Consider the following 17,114-nt stretch of genomic DNA (forward strand, 5'->3'; position numbering starts at 1 on the left):
CCCTTTTGTAAGTTTTCACAGTTGTAAAGTTAAAGGGGGCTTAGAAAATAAATTTCTTTCTCTTTGAATCTTTACAAAATATTGTAAAGTGCCAGTAAAACTTTCTTCTCTTCAAAAAAAAAAAAAAGACTCAAGCAGATCCAACTTCCAAATTTTAGGCACAAAATTAATTATTTCCTTCTTTGTCTCACAAATGTTTAATATATGTAATATTTTTCAAATTTTAACCCAGTATTTTATTCAGTTAACCAAACACAGTAAAAATGATGAGATTTTAGATGAAGATGTCAGAATGGTATCTACATGTATACTTACAGATACTTGTAAGTATTTAAAAGTTACGATTTTCATACAATTACAACAAAAAATAATGTAACATTGCTCCACAAAAATATGTTTTTTTTTAAACAGGCAGCTTCTATTTGGAAGATACTTTTGTCTCCAGTAAATGTCAACATTTCTTCAACTTTCTGTAAAAAAACTTGACACACGAAGCTACACAGTATTTTGCTATTGTATTTCTACTCCATTTAGACTTGTCACAACAATGAGGTTGAAAAAACAATCAACATACCTCTAGTTCATATTCTGAGCAGAAGGATGTTTTTATATTACTATAGCCCTCATGAGATGAAAGCAAAGAGAACAACTGCTGAAAACCAGCATGGTTATCAAGTTAAGAACCCAGCAGGATAGAAAGCTTTCAGCTAACTCTTTTGGTAGTTTTAAAACAAAACAAACAACACACTCCACCAAACTCCACTTCTGAAACATAATTATGCAAACATAGAAGCCTTTTTCCTTGACTTAAAGCGTATTGCATAACTTGAAGTGAGAAGATGGCAAAGAGACCAAGTTGAACCTCTGATTCAGCGAGTGCTTAAATAAGGACTGACTGAGGACAAAATTTTGAAGCTGGGCATCTCCTAAAAACGCATGCTGGGAATTTAGTGCGCAAAAAATTCTAGCAGATAGTATTGCTAGTATTTAAATCAAATCCACATATCTAACCCAGAGCTGGTCTCATATTCTCTTTTTAAACAATCATTGTTCCAGCACAGTGGTTTTCTGTTCCTTCAACAGACAAGCTTGCACAAAGCTCAAAGGGCAATTTTTGTCTACTTTTTTTCCATAGAAGCCATTAGAAAGCAGTTGATACCTATTATTACATCAGTTTTTTCCTTTATAAAATATGTAAAGGCTTACCAAATTTACATTTCAGAACATTTTTGAAATTTATATTTTACAGTCAGCAAACAGAAGTTTTTCATGAACAAAATGACACCTGTGCCATTTATGAAGAAAAACATACAGCTGAGAGGAAATAACTCATACACTTCCATGTTGTGTTATTTCTACTTCATCAAAAAGCATTAAGAATTAGAGTTTCACAGTACCACGGAGAGAGTAAAGGACTGAAAGATGATTATTCTAAAGGTCACATTATCTAACAAAGTGCCACTTTCTGACAGTGTGACACTTGATACAGAAGTAATATACTCTATCTACTAGAAACTGCTATATGAGATCCAGGCCCCTACACTCTAAACAAAGAAATTTGTGATTTTCTTCAAAGGTCACCTGGCAAGTGTGTTATTTCTCAGTCGCTGAGGTGAGCAGCTCTGGTGCCAGCATGACTGGCAGCACAGCGCTTCAGCGCAGTGCACAGGCAGCGGTCACAAACCAGGGACCTCAGGAGGAGCCAAGAGAGTTGCTGCTGACAGGAGCTGGGTAGGACTAGGACCAATGGCGGCCAATCCCCGACTCATACAGAAGTACTCAGGGAGCACCAGGTACCAGGAACGCCGGCAGCAGGGCAGGTCAGTGGTGCATGGTGCATCAGAAAGTGGCAGCTGGTGCAGACAGGCATGCAGGAAGGGCCCTGCAGCTCTGCTAGCTCAACCAGAGAGCAATGGTATGCACCCAGCTGAAAGCCATGGCCACTCTGAGCTCTGCGCCCACCGTGACTGATGCAGTCGCCCAGACATAGCTCCAGTGTGGACACACTGCCATCCAGGCGCCAGGCTGCAGTACCAGATGGCAGGAGTGAGCCCAGGGCGTGTCCAGGTAGAGGGACTTCTCCATTTTAGTGACAGAGCTCTGAGAGCAAGTGGGTAGGTTGGGGAATATTGGGGATGTGAAAGAAAGACTAGTGGAATCACACCCTGCCTTCCCTGGGACAGGCCTGACAGGCAGAGAGGACACATTATACAGAGGACTCCCTGTCCTCTCTCCACCTGAACACAGTGACTTAAAGGCAGTGGTGACAAGTTCCTGTCTGGAAATACACTAACTCAAGGAGGGTAGTTTTATTGTAATCATTGTATACATTGTGAATAAATTTACTAAAGCAAAAAGGGAGAAGAGTTTAGATCTTCAACCATCTCCTATAGTGTGAACCTGCTAATTTAAGAGACAGCCAAGCAATTTTGATGAAAGCAGAAATCTGGAGCGTGTCCAAAGAAGGACCACAAAGATGGTGAAAGGTCTGGAGCACCAGCCTTACGAGGAGTGGCTGAGGGGACTGGGGTTGTTTAGCTTGGAGAAAAGGAGGCTCAGGGGAGACCTTACCGCTCCCTACAACTACCTAAAAGGAGGCTGTAGCAAGATGGAGGTCAGTGTCTTCTCCCAGGTAACAAACTATAGGACAAGAAATGTACCGGGGGAGGTTTAGACTGGATATTAGAAAAAAAGAAAAATTCACCAACGTGGTTGTCAAGTATTGGACCAAGCTGCCCAGGGAGGCAATGGAGTCACCATAACTCTGAGGCATTCACTAATGGCAGTAGGTGTCTAAGAAACATCTCATCTGGGCCCTGAAGTCAGTCTTAGAAATGCCACCAAAACTGAAACAAACTCTCCAGACTGCATGGTTTTGTCTGTTTTTTCTTTTGTGCCACAGTACAAATGTTTTATGTCTTGCAGGGTAGCAGGCTATGGCATTTCAGTTACAGATCCAAAATTTCTTACTCTTTTCAGAACATGCTTATGTTGAAGAAACACTATCCCCTTTTAGCGGCACGAAAAGCAATGGGCTCTGCTTTCTAAATGCTACTTATCTTTGTGCATTAAAAAAAAAAGACGTAATGGTAGAAATGAAGAGTCAGCTACATCTCTGCCTGGCTCCACATGTGAAATCCTGTACATCAGCCCAAAGATAGGCTTGTTACATAAGGTACACCCAATGCTAGTTCACGGGAACTGTTCCATAACAACAGACCATGACAGCCTAACACTTAATGCGCCACTGAGCTGATGCAACTCAGATAACACCACACAGGGAAATCAAACACTGCCCAGAACACACTACTCTTTCTAAAAGAGTTCCTTTTCAGATGCTCATGTCAAAGTAACTGGTCTACCAGCAAGAAGTGGACCTCTATTTAAAGGTTATTAAAAGAGCAAGAATCAAGAAAACAGTAAAAATCAGATCTGCAAAGCTCAGTATTTAAAAAAAAAATCTTGACATTTCTATGTAAAATGTGAAACTCTAACATGAAGATAAAAAGATGAACAGAAATGCAGTCAAAGAAGTAGATGCATTTTTTGTGAATAAGACACGTTCTCAGCAGTCATTCACTACTCTGACCTTATCAAGCTTTTCAACTTCTCCGGATCTGTTAGAGCTGTTTAACACCAAACAAACCAGCCAACTGCAGAATTGTGAAAGCAGAGCATCTCTAGGGAACTCTATGAATTTGCTAGAAAAACTTATTTTCACGAAAAAGTTTATTAAAATGACACTCCCTTGAATATCTCCTCTCTCTAAGCTTACTGGGATATTTCTTTCTGCATTTTAATGAAGATCTTTGGGAAAAAGAAATTCAACAGTATTCAGGAATATTATTTTGGTGAAATGGTATTAATCACATTTGTACACACAAAGAAAAAACTAACACTGACATAAGACTGTCTTTGTATAATACAAACCACAATTTCTTGCTGTTCTGCTGTTCAGGATTAGACCAAAATTTTACTGGACTATATTCATCCTTCCACTTGTACACTATGAAAATTGGTGGAAACAGAGGAAATAAGTAAATTTGACAGGGCAGGATGAACATGCAAGAGCTACTAAAGAGAAAACAGGGGTATGCCAGATGTTGCATGGAAGAACTTTAGGACTGATTTGTCTCTTGCAGTCTTTCCATTTTTTCTCAACCTAAGCAGAAGCTCATGAAGTTCAGCAATTTCTACAGAGCCTCCTGATCCTGAGACAATTCAAATGAAAACAACCTCTCAGAATAACGACCTACTATATTTAAACCTGCTGCCACAGCCTTGATCCTGACTCATATTTCTTCACACTCCACTTCCACTCCTTTGTTATAGCTGTTCAACTCTGTGCAGAGTACAGAAGTATTTGGGGGTCAAAAGGGAAAACAGGAAGAATAAGTATTTCCCTGCAAGCTTCAAAGTATGTTCTCCCTCAGAGGGATGAGCTTCTGTTTCAAAGGCTGCATATGCATTTTGCACTGAGTTGTGATTGTATAAAATTGCAGAGTGAAGTACCTAAACACTACCTGAGGTATGTCATGGTGAACCCAGGACAAGGTATCAGCAAACACCTACCTCTACACCTTTTGTTGAGCTAAACAAATTTAAGCACCTAAAAGTAAAGGCCTTTTTAATGGATACAGACTACTTATAAGCCTCAGCTTCTTTTTTCTTCTTCAAAATTAAGCTGCTAATACTTATGTACCATTAAAATGAGGACAAATTGATTAGCAGTTGTAAAGTAATTAATTTGAAATAATCAAATAGAACAAAGTAGGTAAATCCAAAAAGCATGCAGAACTTAGAGATCAGATACTGATAAAATAAATGTATTCCTCTTTAATGAGTAGTACTAATAGTTTTTTGCCAAATCAAGAGGGTATTATTTTTCTGAAAAATTTCTACACCTTATTACTGCGATCACTTTCTTAATTTCATGCTTCCCTAACTTTATTACTGTTAATTTTACTCACTTAATTCTGGTCATTTTCTACCCTTTACTGGGAAAACAGAAGTTCACTGTGTTCTGATAAATAAAAGTTAAATGGCCTTGTGAAAAAGGTCATCTATGTACAGTATGTGCTTTCAACTGTTGGAAGCCCTCTGACATCCTACAATATTCTTTAGCTATTTAAGCAATCCCCATCAAAAATCCTACAGGCTCAGAGCAGAGGCCTAGGCAGAAGGAAAGCAGCAGCGTGCAATACAAGACGCCCAAATGGCTGTGCCTCAAAGAGCAGTCCCACCCACCTCAGTGACATTTTGGATCACGTCTGGCAGATCTTTAGTTTTTATATTCTCTTGCTTAAGCCTTCTGTCACTGCCAACTGAAGACCAAGCAAAAATTAACATAATATTAGCACAGTTGATCAATATCTTGTACTTAATTGTTTTTGAGAAAATTATTCTTCCCCTCCAATAATAGTTTTTAAGTGAGAAAAGGATCAACTTGGAATTAGTCAAATACTCATGTGATTTTGCAGTCAGCTAGTTATTTTAAATATATGTTTAGTAAACGTGAATTTTATTATGTTTGGGTTTAAGTTTAGCACTTTCTTTTCCCAAGAGAGCCAAATGCTTTAAGATGTATATCAAAATCTACACCTCTATTCTTAAAGGTGTTATATTAGAGAAGAATGACGCATCACACTACTACTTTTTTAGATGGTCAGGATACAACTGGTTATCTGGCTACAACATTATTATAAACAAATAATGCTGGAGTCACACTTTAGAGCAAACATAAAAAAAAAAAAATAAAAGAATCACATCAGCCAAAAACATACACCTCTAAATGAAAGTGAAACACGAACATATTCATGTAAAATTCTCAGTACACTTTCCTTGTACTTCTCCCTTAATATTTGCAAAGTGAGGGTACAGAATAGCTATTTATCAGTACAATTTCAATACCCTAATATAGAAAGCTTTCTTGTACGTTTTGTGCCTAATAGTCTGCTACACAATGAAAGTCTAATGCCTATAACTGAAAAGATATATATATATTCATAATGTAGAAGAACTGGAGAATAGTCTTTAGCACACTGTAGCTTTCAGTCATCTTGGCTTTAACTCCTGAATTAGTGCTGGGTTATTAGAAGAGAAAAGCTGCATTACCCTCTTTCATTCTGTATTAGCATGACAGTGGAAATAATACACTAAGGAACTTGAAATATGTTACTACACCGAGTTTTTATGGGTGGATTGTGGTTTATATGTTAATCTTTTCAATATCTGAAACTCTATTTGATAGCATTTTACAAGCTTCTCTAGTACAAGCATTTCTCTAAAACAGCCAAACTCAATGTTCAATATTATCTTGCACTGATTCCCAGTTCTAATTATGAATGATAGTCCCTACAAGCAAGCAAGATTATAAGTATTTCAAACTAAATGGGTGTGATGAGACATCTTTCCAGTTTCATTTGTTCTTATATAATGAAATTAAATGCCATAACCACAGCTCTCTGAGGTAGCACACGCCAGGTTATGCTCACTGTATTTATCATCTCTTTCAGAAATAAACACATTTAAAGGAAAAAAGCCAACTGACAAAAAAAAACAAAGAAGAATATTTTAAGATTTGTTTCATTGAAAGAGATAATTCCCTAGTAATAAGATGACTTTGTGAAGATTTTGTTGTGGCTAAAAATGCATTTTTTTGTAAAAGCATCCTGGGTTAATAATGCGATCCACTGGAGTTGAGAATTTAGATTTAGTGTTGCTTTGAACTCTTCCAATATTCAAAAAGAAGTTCAGCAGTATGAATTTACACATTAGCAAGAATCTCTTTGGAGCAACAACTGAATTTTTCAAAACGCTTTAAAATATCTATTACCAGACTTGAAAATTAAAGCCAGTTGTGATCAGCTTTCTTCACATAGAAGTTTCAAACTTTTCAGCTGCTCTACCCCTCCCCACCCCCTCCCCTTATTAAAAGCAGATTTTGCTTTCAATAACACATCAAAAAGACTTTATGGACTAAACCACCATGATCCCAAACAATGCAAGAGATGAAAATAATAGAGTAACAGAGTACCAGGTTTTAAGGGACCTCAAAGATCCTCTGGTCCAACCTTAAGGTAAAGATTTAGGTCCAACATGAAGAAAAAGGTCCAACCTTAAATAAAGAAACTGTTTCTCCAGCCATGGCCAGTTGATAACCGTCCGCTGTGTGGCTTTGCCTCCCAGACAGCAACAACCACAGCCCCCACCCATCCCCCCAAAGCACTGCATGCTGCCTTTCATTTCAGCATCCTATAATGTCATTTTATTATTCCATATTATTGTATGATTCAATTGCCAGAAGTCAGGTTCTAAATATTCTCCCCCCTCTTGTCTTGTTTTCATACCACACAAATATATGCATCCTCTCAGAAATGAAGCAAGCTACCAAGTATACCTGGATAATTGATGATAATATTTTAATTTGCTGGAAGTGAAAGAAATGGATGCACAGAGAGCATTACCTAAACCTACTAACTGTGACAGAATGTGAAGAACCCTGCGTCCCTAAAGGCTCACCACTGCATCAGAGACAAGCAGAGCAACAAACATCTTATTAAACAAGTGCAGAGAAGCAAAAGGCAGAAGCCTCCAGGGCCATGTTAATTATCTCAGGGTCGAAGTCGCTTGGAAGGCTGTCTCACAGACTCCAAGGCAGTCAGATGGCAATGCCAACGCACTGAAGTCCCCAAGGTCCTGCAGTTAGAGCACTGTCATATTTCAAATGACAGGTAATACTTACGAGCATGCCGACACTAACCTCCTCAATTATATTCAATGTCAAGGTTTTCATGCTGAAGGAACTGCTAATTTTCAACATACACACTTGCTGACAAAAGGTGCTTTATCAAAGAAGGGAGTTTAGGGTACCTGCTGCAAGACACTGAATATCCTTTTGAAATAAATATTGCCCTTAGCCAAGCATACAAAAATCACAATATACTATATTTGCTTTGCTGACAGACAGTGCCTTTAAATGGAAATCTCACTCTGTAATTAACTGAAGTATGGCCAAATATTCTCTGGGTGTTTATTTAAACTTCCTCTAAAGAAAAAGGCCCAAGTGGACATAGGCTAATTGCGATGCCTCAAGTACTCCAAGAAGCAAGACTAAAAAGACAGAGTGCCTTCCATCAGCCCCCCAAAAGCAGCCATACATACTATGGAACAATTTCAGTGCTATCACCAAGAAAAAGGTAAGCACTGAATTTAAAGCGAAAAACATTTGAACATGCAAATATGATTCCTTATTTATTCTCATATTGTGTCTTTGCAGAATTTAACTGAAAACACAATTAAATGAACTTGATTTGAAAGTTAGTATAGAAAAGAGATTAGGTGGCACAGATACAGCTATGGATGAAGGAACATGGTCTCATTACAGCCTTCTATCCGTTCAGGCAGCTTCTCCCACATGCAGTCATTAATATGAAGTGGAGACAGATTCTGCTGTGAGTTGCACCAATTTAAATCCAGAACAACTCTTATCTGGCCTCCAATTTGCATTAATGGTCAGAGGTGGCACACTGAGATTAAGCACAATGAAGACAGACCCCATGCTTGGAAGGGGAAGAAGCATTACACAGAGGGGCTCTGAATTTAAAGGGACACAATGCAATCTAAAGGACACTTGTGGAAACACAAAAAACCTGCTAAATTAAAAATAACCTTTGAAAAAAAGAATTAAAGTCTTACTTCTTTTAGTTGACTAAAAGCAGTTTCAATGTTTCATTATTATTTTTAAAAGTTACAGTGCAGTAACACAAACATCTGAAAATACCATATTCCTCCAGAACATGCCTTTCTAGCATTTAACACTTTACCAGTTACTTGTTAAAATGCTCAGATAAGAACAGTATTAGATCTCTCCTATTTTCTCTTCTTGCACTGCAAAAAAGGCAAATTACTTAGTAGCTGAGTAGCAGCATCGGCAACCCCGTTTGTAACCAACGTAAATAGGAACTGTGGAAATACTATGCAAGCGCTTCAGGCTACTCTTACCCGTCTCATGGTCATACAGCAATTTCTGCACAGCTCTGAGAGGAAAGCCATTACCTTCCTGCATGTTGTGATCCAAGAATTCCTTTAAAATTATGCCTATATCACCCATGTTAACACTGAACTAGCAACCAGAACATGCTGAGGTATTAAAATAATGAAGAGTTCATTAGTCCTCTACTTTATTAATTGGGAGTGGAAGAGTTAAAGAAAACATAGGTAAACATGAGATATATACACCTGGACACGCCTTTCCAGCTCTACACAGGCATTTCCAATTGATCTGACTGATCCTCTTCAAAAGAGCTGCTGGAGTAATAAACCAATATCACTTTCATGAAAGGGAATACTTCAGCAACAGGAGTAGCGATTCTTGGCAGTTTGACTACAGATCTAGAGCTTGGAATTTTTGCTGAGCCGGCAGATGAATCTCATACAGCACTATGCTCTTGTTAAACAAAACAAAAACAAACAAAATTCCCTAATCAAACAGCAACACACCAAAAAACATCTGCTCCCTCAACGCACAATGTCATTCCTGTCACTAGCCCAAGAAGAAATTTAAGATGTCATGAGGAAATAACACACTCAAACAAGTAACATTCAGTATTCACACAGACTCCTTGGAGGTCTTGGATTATTTAACATCTGGCCACTCAATCCTTTTGCAAAGCTTTAGTCAGAAAAATTCTACAAATTTGTTTTATGAACAACATTGGCTTCTAAAGCCAGAATGTATAAACATGGATTAACAATCTGCTCTGCTTTCACTGCTGACAGTGAAGAACAGAACTGCTTATAAACATACCAACACATCTACAGCTTCCTCTCAACCTTAGCTGCTTCTGAAAGAAGGTTCCAAGTAACTCACAAACATGAGTTAGACAAAATGAGTTCAGACAAACAAAAAAAAAATAATTCAGCATCTATTTTCCACCTGCCATTTTGTTATTAAAATAATACTTTTTGTGTTGATCTGGCATGAACTAAGAAGACATCTTCTAATATAAGTTTAGATGTCCAATACAGTACTACAAACTTGTTTACATCTTAAAAAAACAGTTAAGCTGTGAAGCGAGAAAAAAAAAATTCCTGAAGTCCTTTAGCTTTGAATAAGCCCAGGCATATTTAAGCCAGTAGAGGCTTTTTTGTTGTTGTTTTTCAAGCTCTATTTTTCAATAGGGAAGCTGAGTAGGTAATACCACTCTAACAAGTACTCAGAAATTAAAGGTTACTTTCGCTTAGGGGAATTCAAATAAGCATCTTTACTCACTTAAAATCTAATTTTAAAACACTGCAAAATACAGAGGTCATTAATGGAAGTTCAACAGTTCCCATGAGCTTGGGCGAAGAGCAAAAGTATCACATTTTTTAAAAGAGTTTTGATAGTTTAATGTAACATTCATATTTTTATATTGCCAAATATATATTGTATTACACATCTGAAACTGCTACATATCCATCTCTAGAGAGGGACTAAAAGTTGAGCATCCTAAATACCACATTTCTCAGTAGATTTCATGTGCACCTCCTATTTCTCAACAAAATACATGTAAATATTACTATGACAGGTAATTTTACACGTTGGCAGACACTTGCACATGTCTTTTTTCCTGTACGAAAATGTAGGTGTTTCAGTTTATGGGGAAAACTATTTTTTTTTTTCCAATGTACACTAAAATTCCTAATTTTGACCCTAAGAATCATACTTTCTTACTAATCTTTTCAGGAGAATGAGACTTAATGGACCAAATTTAAGGAAGTCCAAGTTCAAGAGTAAGTATGGGGAAAAAGTGTTTCTCTTTGTTACCACTGCAGTACTGTTCAATGCCTCCCACTGAAACCATGGCGTGTTTTAGGTATAATCACAGAATCATTTGTGTTGGAAGGATCCTTAAAGATCACCTAGTTTCAACCCCCTTGCCATGGCAGGGACACCTTCCACTAGACCGGGTTGCTCAAAACCCTGTCCAACCTGGCCTTGAACGCTCCCAGGTTTGGGGCAGTGTCGAGGTTTAAACCCAGTCAGGTAACTCGTTTGCTCACTTCCCCCCCTTTCTTGCCCTCCCCCTGCTCTCGGAGGGACGGAGAGGAGAATCGAAAAGAATGCAACTCCCACAGGTTGAGATAAGAACAGTTTAGTAACTAAGGTATAACACAAATCACTACTGCTACCACCAATGATAATAATGATAAAGGAAATAACAAGGGAAGAGAATACAACACCTCAGCACCAGCCGACCGATAACTTGCCCCCCCCAGCCCCGACCAAGCTCTGACCGATGCCTCCTCCAATCCCACAGTCTCCCAGCCCTTCCGGCTAACTCCCAGTTACATCCTGGGCATGACGTGCTGTGGTATGGAATACCTCTTTGGTCAGTTTGGGTCAGGTGTCCTGTCTCTGCTTCCTCCCGGCTTCCCCTCCTCCCTGGCAGAGCATGAGGCTCACAAAGTCCTTGGCCAAACCAAAACATCCTTGTTATCAGCTCTGTTCCCAGGCTGAAAGTCAAAACACTGCACTGCACCAGCTACCAAGAAGGAGAAAAATGACTGCTACTGCTGAACCCAGGACAGGCAGCCACAGCTTTTCTGAACAGCTTGCTCCGGTGCCTCACCAACCTCACAGTGAATACTACAACATACCATAAGGACACTTAACAGCATAATTTAAGATTAGTATGATTTAAGACGTGTTCAATTCTTGTACCAGCAACAACCCTTCTGAAGAGAAGCCTTAATTAATGTGTTTTGCTCATGTTGCAGGTAAGGATCAGCAGCTGAAACTGTCAAGCAGCTCTGCACCACACCAAATCCTTTACAGGGATATTAGTACAGCAAATTCAAAGGCAAATTTCCAGAACATGCATGAAATGTTTCTGCAGAAACACCAGCTTTCTGCAGCAGCTAACGGCAGGTGTTAAAAGAAAGAGCCTGCAACTAGAATACTCCTAATGGTGAAATGTTGGTTTTTAAAAGTACTGTGTTTCCACAAAAAGAAAACAAACCAACCAACCCACCATAAGAAACAAGAGATTTTTTTCTCCAATTGTTAAATATCAAGCAATATTAAAAAAAAAAAAAAGATTAATGTAAACAGATTTTTACTTTCATTGAACTACACCAAAAACGCTAATCTCAAAATTCAGTTGTGTGTGGCTCAATTTGAATCTGAGATTGTAAGGCCACAAACCTTATTTAATGCCATAGCAATAAATAGTTAAGCACATACAAAAATATTTCTCTCACCTCAACATGCCCACATGAACTCAGATAATCAAATTTATAACTGGAGCTGCATTGGTCATCTTTCCTATGACTGTAAAATCATGATTCAGTTAGCTTCCTCTGAGCATCTGGTATCTGCCCAGCCCTTCTTTCCTCCATGAATTGCCCAAGCTCTGAAACCAAAACACATCACATCTGCAAGGGGATGCACAGGAAACCAGTTCCAAACAGGGCCATGTCCCTCTGCAGGGGCAGCACGCAGAGAAGGGCAGTTCCCAGATTTCCAGTTCCTCCAAGGCAGTGACTTGGGCTATGATTTCAAAAGCACAAAAGCACTACATATGTGTAATATCCATTCTTACAAAGTTGACTGTAAACTTTAAAAATATATATCAGAAATATATACATGTAAATACATATATACATACCCATATATATACATATATATATATAAGATTTACATATGCTCCCAAAAGTTAAGTAAGCCAAGATGCTGCATTTTCAGGTTTCAATGTGCTAGACTCTGCCTATTCAGGACCTATTGTTGGGACTCTGGGGTTTGTTTGGAGTGAGGTTTCTCCTGAGAAGGCAGCAATTTTATTCTTCTGCACTTTTACCTGCATATTACCATCACTAAAGTTCAGCACCACTCGGGTGCTAAAATTTGAAACGACTGTTTTCTCGTAAGGTAATAGACTTAAACATTATTTAGGGAGAAACAGATTATTTCCTCCACAAATGTGATGGAAATAATCTGCAAGTACTTTCATTTAGAACCATTTATGATGAAATTTCTTTCAGACTGCAGCTCCATTCTAGCATGGTATAAAAATTTATATTAAAGCTGACTCTGAAATATTTGCATGCTGTAATACCATTCCAGTACTTAATTGAAAGAAATCAAACCCACTGCAAAAGAGACTGTTGGCTGATTATGCATGTAAGTAGCAAGCCATGGAAAAGTATTGTTGATCTCTTACAGCCAGAGTTGTATAAAATACTTGCAACAGATGGAAAAAGATATCCTGCATGCAAACAGCTTCACTTTTCCTTATTACAAAGGCACAAAAAGTTCTCCATGTTTTACAGACATTTTCCTCTTATAAATATATCCCTTTTCCAGGAGGAAAAAAAAAAAAAAAGGCCTGTTATAGAAAGCCTCAACATGGCAGTTAAGACTAGTTTAACATTATTCCTTAAATATTTATTATGCAGCCACTTAACTGAATATCCACATACCTAACAGGCATCACAACAGACATTTTAAGAATCACAATTAACCAGTTTAACTCTTTCACCCATTCAATAACATCACATTTTTAATTCATGAAGGGAACCTCAAAAATAAGATGCCTTTAAATCTGCTTTTAACATTGTTTCACACTCAACATGCACACAAGAAGTCCCATATTTTTGCCACCACAATGGAAATACAGTTTGTATAAACCTTGTGGTCTGACTTGAGCAGAAGACAGTAGTCCCTCCTTGAGGACACTGGAGGACATAAATTTATATAGTCAATTCAGGCCCAATTAGGTTTATTGCATTTACACTTCATAAATTATCTGGAAAATGCCTAAGAACGTGGGCAGTACTACCCTAGTGTGGTGTGGGAAGCAGAGTGAGCAAAGACTATGTCCTTACAATCTGCCTTTTCAGCATATAAAGACATGGAGAAAAATGGGACTCTATGAAGGACTCCTGTTGGCTGGCTGGAAAAATGAGGAAATTGCTCTGAGTTTGTTGTTTGGATTTTTATTTTTAAATAAGTAAAAGAAATATTCAGTAAGTCATTCCATTTTGACATTTTGAAGCATGTTTCAGGTCCTTGAGAAGGTGGAACGCCGGCAGGGACTGCACAGCAGGAGAGCAGCAGGCAGAGGTACAGTGTGACAGCCTCAGCAAGCCAGAGCACAGCGAACAGACATGACAGCATGAACACTGACCAGGATGTGCAACAAGCAACTCAACACAAACTGGAGCAGCTCGTAGCAGATCTGCCTACTCAGAATTAAGACCTACCCTGCAAATCAGCAGCCCAGGCTGTGTGGAGAAGTGACCTCTTAACATGTGGGAAGGGCTGGATGGGCCACAGAGCAACAGACATATTTAAGGCCACCCAATGGGCTCCACACTACAAGAAAGGAAGTTATCTGTAGAGGAGAGTTGGTAGCTACCTCAAGCAGTCCTTCCTTCAAAGAAAGAGTGCACTCTTCAGGGCTGATAGTCTCATTCACGTTACCATGATATTACCATGTTTCCTTTTATTCCTCTTGCCAGTCTGTTTACCCACTTGTTGGGGATTTGACAGATGACCTCATTGAGTACATAGCCATTACAATTTATTCTTCCTGGTTTCTAGGAAAAACTTTGACTGGTGGAGGCTTTGCGTTTGGTTTTTGGTTGTTGTGATTTTTTTGTTGTTTTTTTTTATTGTTTGGGTTTGGTTCTTTTTTTTTTTTTTTTTTTTTTTTAGGGTTTTTGTTTTGTTTTTTTGGTTTGGGATGTTTGGTTTTTTTTTATTTTATTTTCGTTGTAATTGACTCCTTGCTGTCAACTGATGTCAGCAGAGGATCGGCAAGACATGTTTGAGCATGTGACACACATCACATGCTGACAGGGGCTGGGAGATACAAGCTTTTTATGAATGCCAGAATTATGTTCCAGCAGAGAACTTAAACTTTTATATCTTCTAGTAATTTCACAAAAGGAGTGATACTTATATAAAATGAAACAGCTGCCCACACAAAAATTAAAGCCACAATTGCCAGCACATTTTACTGGATCTATAAAGGCACATAAGGTAGCAAAAAGTTTTGTACTTATAGTTCTCAGGCAAATAAAGTCAGTCAGAAAGCAGCTTTCTGACTTCTGAAGACACTTACTGTTCACGGAAAGCAAACATCAGGCTTTACAGCTTTCAAAGGAAACCACATTATGTCCCTGGAAGCCAACACAGTGTCAGACAACTGATCCTGTGGGATTCCTGGGGGAGTATAAGAAGAAAACAACAAAAATCTACTAACCAGGAGCACTGGATTTTGACAGAGACAGCACAACTTCCTCCCACTAGTGACGCTGATGGATGTTTTCTATACCAAAACTGACAGTGACAAAAGAGGCTTTAATATAAAGGAGCATTTCTGGTCCTTCTTCTGCATCTGGAAAGGCTGGTGCTGACTGACAAGCAAGTCAAATATTACAAATGATTGACATCCCTAAAACAAATACGGAGGTAGGTTATCTTCAAAGAGCAAATGCCGGTATGGTTTTTTTTAACTACTTGCTGTGGTGACTGGTTTTGCTGCATCTGGCTGACAGGAAAACTTTATTTGCCTGGTCTTTTTCACTGCCTGTACCAGCCCTGCCCTCGCATTTCAGCCCAAAGAAACCAAAAATAGGTACACGGGGATTCCTCAAGTAATGAACAAACTTTCCTGATCTGGGATGTTGTTCACTACATATATTAGCATTACAGAAAAGAAAAACAAGTTGGGAAAAGATAAAAATCAGTGTGAAGCCAGAGGCAGAACAGAGAAAGCAACAAATTGTCAGGGACTTTTTATCCTTCTCAGTCCCCATTTCCATCACTGCCTGGTAAACACAGTTACTGTCTCCAGTCCTTTTCTCCACTTTTTTCAGCAAGCTTGGCTTTGTCTTCTCATGGGAAAACAGAAAAACAAGAGATGAGGAAAAAATATTTTATACCTTTTATGTACCTCTTAATTTCAAGTGATGGTCCAACAGTGTTTGAGAATCTATCTGAAGAGCCCCAATTCCTAATTGTGGCACTGACTGCACCATCGCACAGCTAACCTGCCAGCAAGAGCTTAGCTTTTCCACACATTTCAGCTCAATCTAGAGGCAGAGCCCGTTCATTGCACAGTCAGCATGTGGCAAAGTTGCATTTCTTGGGAAAAGAGCATAGTAAGGATGTGTATTTAGAGCAAGATTAGCACCTCCTGCAAATAAAAGTGAGATTTAAACTCGGTATGGATGCAGTCACCAAGGAATAGAATTTAATATTCAAATTAAGGAAACAAGAACTTAATTTCAATACAGATGAGGATCATGATGTAAAACATAGCATCCTACAATGTATCATGGTTAGCATGATTTTAATGGAACATTAGAAATGCTTATGGAGTCTATGAGTTTCTGGGCACTAATTTGGGATCAGTAGTAAAAAAAAAATTCATTCTCTAGTTACCTCCTAAAGCAACTTAGCATACCATAGATGATGAAGAACTACAGTCTACTGGAGAAAAGATACTTAACTCTTAACAACGCAGCAATAAAAGATACCTGATCAGAGAAAAAATTTGACGGGTGTTGAGAATACCCCTCTGTAAAAGTACTGTATTTTATATGTTTTTTTTCTTTCTTTTCAAATTGACTTTTTCTGCAGGCTTCTTAATATGAGCACAAAAGCAGAAAAAAGTCAGTATGTCTTTTCAGTTATGTAAAATGTTAACTATTTATTATAGTGCAGAACCCTGGATAAAACAGCAAGCTCTGTCCACACCTTAAGAATTTAAGTATGTCCAGAATCAGACACAAAGAAGAGTGCTCATGAATGTATGTTTTTGGAATCAACACGCATCTGCTGCAGTCACTTGTATCCACTTCCTTTCTCCTTGCATAGACGCAATCCTTCCTACTCTGCTGCTTTAATATCTTCTCATATTTACTATGCTCTGAAGAATTTTAATAAATATTCTATGTGGTATCCATAAAGCAAATAAAAATGATTAACTAACAGTCAGCACAAATGCCTCTAAAGCAGCATGCACTCCTCTTTCATGCAGGATCATCAAGTTCAATACCATGATAAAGGTTAAGTTTATTAAGCATTAGAGAGAACTGAGTTCTCATAACTCAACCCCTCC

The 17,114-nt window shown here is 38.3% G+C and overlaps 1 protein-coding gene across 14 annotated transcripts in view; it reads right to left on the reverse strand.

The window, feature by feature from the left end:
* The window catches only part of NAALADL2 (N-acetylated alpha-linked acidic dipeptidase like 2), a 494,729-nt gene that overhangs the window by 284,545 nt on the left and 193,070 nt on the right, over positions 1–17,114 (reverse strand). For 2 of the 14 annotated variants that reach the window (XM_061452507.1, XM_061452512.1), the window contains one exon: positions 316–470. The exons of the other annotated variants lie outside the window; for them this stretch is intronic. The gene's annotated coding sequence lies outside the window, so the exon portion shown is untranslated. The remainder of the gene's footprint in view (positions 1–315; positions 471–17,114) is intronic. 14 annotated transcript variants of the gene reach the window in all.

Source organism: Pezoporus flaviventris, unplaced genomic scaffold (assembly GCF_033815535.1).
Source record: "Pezoporus flaviventris isolate CSIRO_AGI_PZ_B2104156 unplaced genomic scaffold, CSIRO_AGI_Pfla_v1 ptg000013l, whole genome shotgun sequence".
NCBI classification, from domain to species: domain Eukaryota; kingdom Metazoa; phylum Chordata; class Aves; order Psittaciformes; family Psittacidae; genus Pezoporus; species Pezoporus flaviventris.